This window comes from Phoca vitulina, unplaced genomic scaffold, assembly GCF_004348235.1.
Source record: "Phoca vitulina isolate PV1807 unplaced genomic scaffold, GSC_HSeal_1.0 scaffold9, whole genome shotgun sequence".
In the NCBI taxonomy this organism is placed as follows: domain Eukaryota; kingdom Metazoa; phylum Chordata; class Mammalia; order Carnivora; family Phocidae; genus Phoca; species Phoca vitulina.
The window spans coordinates 16,924,235-16,929,654 of record NW_022589712.1 but is presented as its reverse complement, the minus strand read 5'-3'; positions in this window follow the sequence as shown (position 1 = coordinate 16,929,654).

The window sequence follows — 5,420 nt, the reverse complement described above, 5'->3', positions numbered from 1 at the left end:
TTTTTTTTTAAGCGCTCTAGAAAATTTAAAGTCCGACCCTTTTCGAGTCTCGACGGTGGGAGTGCCGAGGCTTCCAGGACTTCTCCCACATACTCTAGAGACTCGGGGCTCCGGCCCCACTCACCCCCGTCAGCCGGCAGCCTCGGCGCCGCCGGGCTCCAAGGGGGTGTGTCCCGGCCCCACGGCGGCCGGACGCCGCCTCCGCCGCGGGCCCACCTGCTGCCCCGGCGGCCCGGGCCCACGGGAGGCGCGGAGCGACCGTTGCGCCGGGGCCGCCCGCGGCCCCGAGCACAAGGCCCCCACCCGGCGGGCGCCGGTCCCGCCGCCCGCTTCCGGACGGGCCGTGCAGACGGAACTGGAGCTCCTTTCGCCTTTCAGCGCGAACTGCTACCGGCCCCCGTGGAGTGGGGGAATTTGCACTTTCTCCGCGCACACACACACACACACACACACAGCCCTCCAAAGTATGGGAGGTCGGGATTTAAAAACGTAGGATCCCGGGCCCTCCCCGAGCCCCTTGAGCCAGCGGCCCCTCTTGCACTGCCCCGGCGGCGGCCAGCGCCAATTCGCGTCGCGGAGCAGGGTTCTCCCTCCGGCCTTCGCTAGGCGGGCGTGGAGTCTGCGAGTGTCGGGGGAGGGGTGCAGGGCGGAGAAAGAGCATCCCCGCGCCGCCGCTGCCGCCACCGCCGGCCGGCTGGGGGAGGCCTCGTCACAGCCGCCGCCTCAACAGCGGCCACAGATCTCGCGGTGTTTGCCGGCGGCTGTGCCGCCATATTGTGTGACAGTATTTTGATTTGCACTGGGCTGGCGGAGCCGCGGCGAGAGCGAGCGAGAGCTGGGGGGGTGGGGGGAGGGCAGGCGAGCGCGAGGGGGGTGGGGGCAGAGGGAGGTAGGGAGGCCGAGCGAGCCGGAGCCGAGGAGCGGGGAGCGGCGACGCCACCCAGCCAGCGTTTTTGATCTGCAGCAGCCGCCGGCGGGGCGACCCAGCCCGACCCCCTCTCCTCCCCTCCCCCTCAGCCACGAGCAGCGGCGGCAGCGGCCGGAGGGAGTTGGCGGCGGCGGCCGATCGGAGGGGCTGAGCGGGGAGGGAGGGAGGGCTGAGGTGTCCCCCCTGCCGGGTGGAATCGGAGGCGGCGGCGGCGCTGGCGGCAGCCGTGGTGGTGGAGGCGGCAGCGGCGACGGTGGAGACGGCTGCCCTAGTGGGAGAGGCGGCGGCGGCGGCCGAGGAGGAGGAGGGGGAAGCGGCGGCGGCGAAGGGTAAACGGACAGCACTGCCGGGCCTCGGCGGGATCCCCAGTCCCGGCTCTCCCCTCAGCTCCCCGCACCCCCCCCTTCGTCTGGAAGGGGCTCTGCTGACTCGCAGGGCCCTTGCGGGGCGTCCGCTTCTTCCTCTCACTCTTCCTCCGTCCGCCTCCTTCCTCCCCCAGTGGCGAGGCAGAGTGGGAGGCCCCCCAAGTCCTCCCGACGGGGTGGGGGTGGGGAGCCTCGGGCCGGGCCTGGGCTCCGGGGAGTATGTGTGTAGGGGGAGGGGGGCATTCATTGGAGTCGGGAGCTGGGGAGAGCCCCGGGTAGGGGAGGGTGCCAGGGGGTGGGGAGGGCCCCTGCCTGCACCGGTGCCCCCGGCCCGCCCCTCAGGCATGTGTGAGATGGGGGTGGGGGAAAGGAAAACTCCTTTTTGGGGAGCCGTGGTCCAGATAAAGATGACTTAGCGAGGGTGTTGGGGGGAGAGACTGAAAGAGTTGTGCGGGGACGCGGGGAGAACTTCGTTCCCTTTGCAGTGTTGGTTTTCTGCAGCCTTCTTGAAATGGGGAGCAAGCCCCGCTGTGATTATGTGGCCCCCTCGTTTTCACTGGATAATTCTAGTGTTCTGTTCATACGACCTCCAACCCTAAGATTGTGGTTGTAGCAGGGAGGCTGAAAGGGTCTGGATATTGCTGAACAGGTGACAGGTGTATCTTTCTGTTGCTGATGCTGTCGGATTGCCCGGGCAGAGTTGTATACCAAAGTCTCAGAGACCGTGTGAGTTTGTATTTATGTGTTTGGCCACGTTTCATTCCATATATAGTATATTTGAGATGTTAGGTTTCCATTCTTCAAGTCCGCTTAATTGTTGTGGAGAAATTCTTCAAATGTTTCTGATAAGAGGGGTTTCCAGGAGAGCGGAGGGAATTTGCAGCTTCACAGGGGTTTCTGAGTAGTTCATGAAATTCAGTCCCCAGTGCGAGGCTGTTTTCAAGAGCTTTTTATTCACTGGAAAGTTCTTGAACGCTAAGGTCCTATTCGAGGCAACAGTGAGGTAGTATAATTTTGCATCCATTTTGTCTGTTTTAGGTAAGTTTGTAAAGTGTCAAATTTTAGGGTCAGGTTGATTCACTTTTTATAAAAGGAACTGGTCTGTGCTTTAGCTCACTCAGAAGAGAATGTTGCTCATTATGCAATATCAGATTTGGCTGGGAATTTTGGTGGGCATGGAATAGAATTTTTGCTTTCAGTTTTTACAGTATTAACTGGTTGCCACACTTTTCTTCGTACAGTAGCAGAGTATTGGCACCCTTTTTTTGTGACAGTGAAATAGTGATTGGTTTTAATAAACCCTGCAGTTTGAAACTTTAGTTTGAAAGCATTGCATTTTCTAATAAAGGAAGACATGCTTTTCATCTTATTGTATGTTTTGGCTGAGCACTTAAATTAGAAACAATGGAAGGAATTGTCAGATAAATGAGCTACAAATTAAATTAGGGCCAAGTTAGTTTAAAAGGGATCCTGAAGCATTTAAAAACGTGTATGGAACAAATATATTGAGTGATGGTACCATCAGTGTGTTAACAGGAAATAGAACAAAAATTCCAGTGATTCAGAACTTCTGTTGGGGTTTTTTTTTTTTTTTTTAATCTAATCAGTTTCTAATACAGGGTCTTATGATTTAAATCTTTAAAGAATCAACTGAAAGTTGAATGTGTTCATTAGATGAGTAAGTCATTCACTGAATATACACCATTATTTCATTTCTTCTCTTGGGTACATGGAATAACTTTCTGAGTTTAAAAATATTCTCAGAGGACACTGATGAACTGCAGTTATTCACCCCTCTTTAGTGAACTGTCAAGTAGTAGAGCCTGTGCTTTTGTAACTCATTATGAAGTGGGTAAGGAGCACCTGGGTAGCTCAGTCGGTTAAGTGGCTGCCTTGGCTCAGGTCATGATCCCAGGGTCTTGGGATCAAGTCCCGCATCAGGCTCCCTGCTCAGTGGAGAATCTGCTTCTCCCTCTCCCTCTGCTTGCCACTCTGCCTGCTTGTGTTCTCTGTCAAATAAATAAAATCTTTAAAAAAAAAAAAAAAAAAAAAGGTAAATGATGGGAGTCTCATCTGATAACCAGTTTCCTGAAAAATACATTTTGACTTAAATCAATCCTGTTTGATTGAAATAACATCTATATTTGGTCCTCTCTTTAGTGGAAAGAAGGATTTGCCTTCAACTAAGGATTGTTTTAAGACTTGCATACAATTATGACATCTAATGAAATGAGGCTTTTAAACTCTGCAGAGTTAGGTAGACACTAACCAGATCCCCAATTATGTTAATGAGTATTCCTTCGTTAGTATTAGTAACATGGGTAATTGTCTTAACATGATACAAATAAAAGTTTATTCTATTTGTCATTTTCTCTGTAAGGAAAATTCTTTTCTCAAAATACTGTTCAGGATGAAATGTACACATATATCTGAACACACTGCATTTTGAAAAATAGGTATAATGTAGATCATTTACATGAAACTAAACATTTCATGCCAAAAATTCCTTGAGGGATGTCTGAATTTTCTAAACATTTTTTAAGATACATAAACTGATTAAGACTAAAAGTTTATTTTTTTAACAATCATCAACATAACTTTAAGCGGGAATTTTTGTCTTTTATAGATCGTTTGGAAAAAAGTATCTGATAATCTTTCCAATATGTAAAGTTTGTAAATTAAACTGTAATTCAGAAAGGCTTCAATTCTGTTATATCTCTACCTGGCCAGCCTCCCATGACCCAGAGAACAGTGGTAGCACTTCTCCTTTGTTTCACTTATGTCATCTTTATTTGATCCATCTGAGATTGGGACTATCTGTAATAGAAGGATTTTGAGGTAATTACAGAGGCAAATGTGAAGATTGGGGCAAAACAGTAATGAGGAGAAGATAAGGGATTATTAGATGAACAGTTTTAGGTAGCTAGAAATATGTAGATGTGGGTAGTGGTGGCTGCCAAGCATAGGGAAATGATCATGCTGAACTGTACTAAGGAGATTTGCTCTGAATCTTTTGAAAGACTCTGACCATATGTATGTCATCTTATTTGAAGCCCTCTGTGTCAAGGGATGCCTGGGTGGCTCAGTTGGTTAAGCGCCTGCCTGTGGCTCAGGTCATGATCCCAGGGTCCTGGGGTTGAATCCCGCAGGGAGCCCGCTTCTCCCTCTGCCTGCTGCTCCCCCTGCTTGTGCTCTCTCTCTTTCTCTGACAAATAAATAAAATCTTTATTAAAAAATGAAATAAACCTGTATCAAAGTGGTAAGGAAATTATGTGAAATTTAAATGTATGTATGTTCATATTATTTACCTCTGGCTCATATTTTGAAAACACTTTACAGTAGTTTAATATTTCATTTCTTATGATTCTGGTCCTTTAAAATCAAGGACACTTGCTTAATCAGAAAGCTAAAAAACCTGAGAAAGTACTCTTAGGGTAGCTAGTATTGTACTTTCAGCATTCTCTTTTGTTGACCACTGAACCTGACTGTGATCTTGATGGAGTCATAGATTAAGAATGGCTTTCTTTTTCTTTGTTTTCTAAATATTCCATTCCTCAAAACACAATGTTTAATGTCAAGTAATACTACTGACCTTCTAGCATTAAATTTAAGCATTTCATTTACACTTTTCACTCTGATTTTTATTGAGTCACTTTACAGAATATGCTTAGTTTCTAATTTCTTAATCCTCAAAAAAGGAATGAGCTACTGTTAAAAGCACAGTAAAAAGTGTCAGCTGACAAGTTGATATTCCAGGAGATCCAAGTCAGAATTGCCACAAACTAAAATCATAGATGTTAATATCAACAAAACATACCTATGAAAATAGATTAAAGCTTAGACACTTAAAAGTGCATTTTTTCAAAATACAATTTATGTAGACCCCCCTTTATCTCTTGATGCTTGATAAATTGCTGAATGTCTTTTCTATTTGCTTCTTAATATTTTTAATGTAAAATTTTAATCTATTGTATTTCTAATCACCTGTTTCAGTTCAAAATTTGGTTATCAAGGGAGCGATGAATTTTTTTTTGACCTTCAAGAACTTAATATCTTTTTAGTGTTTCTTTCATAGTAAAGGAAAGAAAAAGACACTAATATGTACCAAATGCCTACTGGGTGCCAAG